This window comes from Molossus molossus, unplaced genomic scaffold, assembly GCF_014108415.1.
Source record: "Molossus molossus isolate mMolMol1 unplaced genomic scaffold, mMolMol1.p scaffold_m16_p_8, whole genome shotgun sequence".
NCBI classification, from domain to species: Eukaryota; Metazoa; Chordata; class Mammalia; order Chiroptera; family Molossidae; genus Molossus; species Molossus molossus.
The window spans coordinates 87,291,194-87,294,120 of record NW_023425402.1 but is presented as its reverse complement, the minus strand read 5'-3'; the positions used below and the strand labels follow the sequence as shown (position 1 = coordinate 87,294,120).

At 37.0% G+C, this 2,927-nt stretch overlaps 1 pseudogene; it reads right to left on the bottom strand.

Annotated features, from left to right (window-relative positions):
• Positions 1-2,008: 2,008 nt before the first annotated feature.
• Positions 2,009-2,445, bottom strand: LOC118621695 (annotated as a pseudogene).
• Between the last annotated feature and the right edge of the window lie 482 nt (positions 2,446-2,927).

The window sequence follows — 2,927 nt, the reverse complement described above, 5'->3', positions numbered from 1 at the left end:
GAGATTTTACTTCCTATATTTTCTCCTAGAGTTTTTATGGCTTTGAGTCTTACATTTAAGTTTTTTTTTTAATTTTTATTAATTTATTTTTGCTACAGATGTTTCTCCTTTTTTTCCCCATTGAAACCCTCCTCCCCATCCCCCCTCCACTCCATACCCGGCTTTGTTCTCCATGTCCATCAGTTATGCGTACATGCATATAAGTTGTGTAGTTTATCTCTCCCCACCCCTTACCACCCCCCAAGTCTCTGGGTCTACCCAATACCTCAGGCTGTTATGTTCATTATATTCCACAAATAAGTGAGATCATGTGATATTTGTCTTTCTCTGCTTGGCTTGTTTCGCTTAGGATAATGCTTTTCAGGTTCCTCCATATCGTCTCAAAGGATAAGAGATCTTTCTTTCTTACAGCTGCATAGTACTCCATTGTGTATATGTACCACAACTTTTTTATCCATTCATCTACTGATGGACACTTGGGCTGTTTCCAGATCTTAGCTATTGTAAATAGTGCTGCTACGAACATGAGGGTACATATATTCTTTCTGATTGGTGTTTACATTTAAGTTTTTAATCCATTTTGAGTTTATTCTTGTATATGGTGTAAGAAGATGGTCTAATTTCATTTTTTGAAGGTATTTGTCTAATTTTTCCAACACCATTTCTTATCATCCTCACCAGAGGACATTTTTCTATTTTTTGTTCAGGTAGAGTGGGAGAGATAGAGAGGAAGAGAGAGAGAAACATCGATGTGAAAGGGACACATCAAGTGGTCGCCACCCGCACAACCAACCAGGGCCAGGGACAAACTGCAACAGAGGTACATGCCCTTAGCGGGAACCGAACCCGGGTCTCTCCGGACCGCAGGCCGATGCTCTAACCGCTGAGCCAAACCGGCCAGGGCCCAACACCATTTCTTGAATAGACTGTCTTTATCCCCTTGTATGTTCTTGCCTCCTTTGTCAAATATTAAAACATAAAGGCATGGGTTTATTTCTGGGCTTTCAGTTCTGTTCCACTGACCTATATGTCTGTTTTTATGCTGTTTTGATTATAATGGCCTTGTAGTATAGTTTGATATCAGGTAGTGTGATTCTTCCAGTTTTGTTCTTTTTTCTCAAGATTGCTGTGACTATTCTGGGTCTTTGTGGTTTCATATAAATTTTTGGAATATTTGTTCCAGTTCTCTGAAATATGCCATTGGTATCTTGATAGGAATTGCATTGAATATATAGATTGCTTTAGATAGTATTATTAGAGGGAAATGGGGGTGGGGAGAAATAGAAGAAGATAAAGGGAGGATAAATGATGATAGAGGAGACTTGACTTGGGGTGGTGAACACACAATACAATACACAGATTATGTATTATAGAATTCTACACTTGAAACCTATACAATTTTATTAACCAATATCACCCCAATAAATTCAATAAAATATAGAAATATAAGGTCAGGAGCAGAGTTGAAGGTTCGGTTGGGATTAGAGACCAGGAATCTGTAATGATTCCAGTATGTTCCAGTTGCCTCTGTTGACTTAGGCCATATTCTCTGGGCATGAAGACAGTCGTAATCATTAGGAATGTCACAATGTAAATAAGTTGAGAATATTTTAAGGTAGATTCCAAATGGTTGATGTGAAATCTAAGCTGGTAGGAGCAGAAGAGGTCTTGGTGGGGCTGATGGGAAGTAAAGGGTTAAAGGTACAGGCGATCTCCATACAGTCAGAACAAATGTAGTATGAATGACTGCTGTAGTTGGAAGAAGAAAATACAAAGGATAAGAGAATATGCAGAGTGGGACTTTTGAATTTAAAAACTTGCAGTTGGAGAATATTTTGGGAAAAGATAAATTTTTAATTTATATATATATATAAATCAACTAAACTCTCAAAAACTCCATGAAGACAAGGAACTGTATAATAGTCAATATTCAAAATACATCTTGAGTCACTTCTCTCTCTTTTTCTTTCATTTTATGTTTTTAATAAAAGTTGTATATACGATTACTTTATTCCTGCATCTTCTCAATTGTTTCTTCCTTGTATTTGCCCTCCTCCTTTCCTTTACGCGAGATTTGGCTTTACGTTCAAGGATCTTTTTGCGGTTTTTGCCCAGCTTTAGTCTAGTGATAATCACCATGTTGGGGTGAATGCCCACATAAACAGTTGTACCATTAACTTTCAACCATTGCACTTGTTCAATATAGATGACATATTTCTTCCTGTAAACCTGGACTACTTTGTCAATTTGCTGCCCTTTGTAATGTCCTCAAACAACCTGAACTTCATCATCCTTTTGGATGGGCATGGATTGAACATTGTACTTCTGTCTCAGCTCTTTGGAAAGAGGAGAAGACATAATTTTCCTTTGAATGTGGGAAGGTGCACTGAAATGCCTTTTATAGTTCTTGCTCAGGTCAGAAGTCACAAAGGAATTGAACTTCATTTTGAATGCTGGCGCCTCTATGATGAGTCATTTCTCTTGTTTATCTCAATTAAAGTATTTTTAAGGTAAAACACCCCAGCTTTATTGATATATAATTAATACACTGTACAATTAACCCATTTAAAGTGTATAGTTTTTAATTAGCTATGGTATATTTATAGAGTTTAATATATGTACAGGAATAGCATTATGGTTTTAAGACCTTTCCATCACCCAAAAAGAACTGCCCTGTCCATTAGCAGTCCCGCCCCATTGTCCCATCTTCCCTGGCCCGATGCAATCACTAATCTACTTTCTGCCTCTATAGATTTACCTATGCTGGGCATTTTATATAAACAGAATCAGGCAATATGTATTTATTTTGTGATTGGCTTCTTTCACTTAGCATAATGTTTTCAAGGCTTATCCATGTTGCAGCATATTATGGATACTTCATTCCTTTTTATTGTTAAATGATCTTCTAATTTATGGGTATACCACAT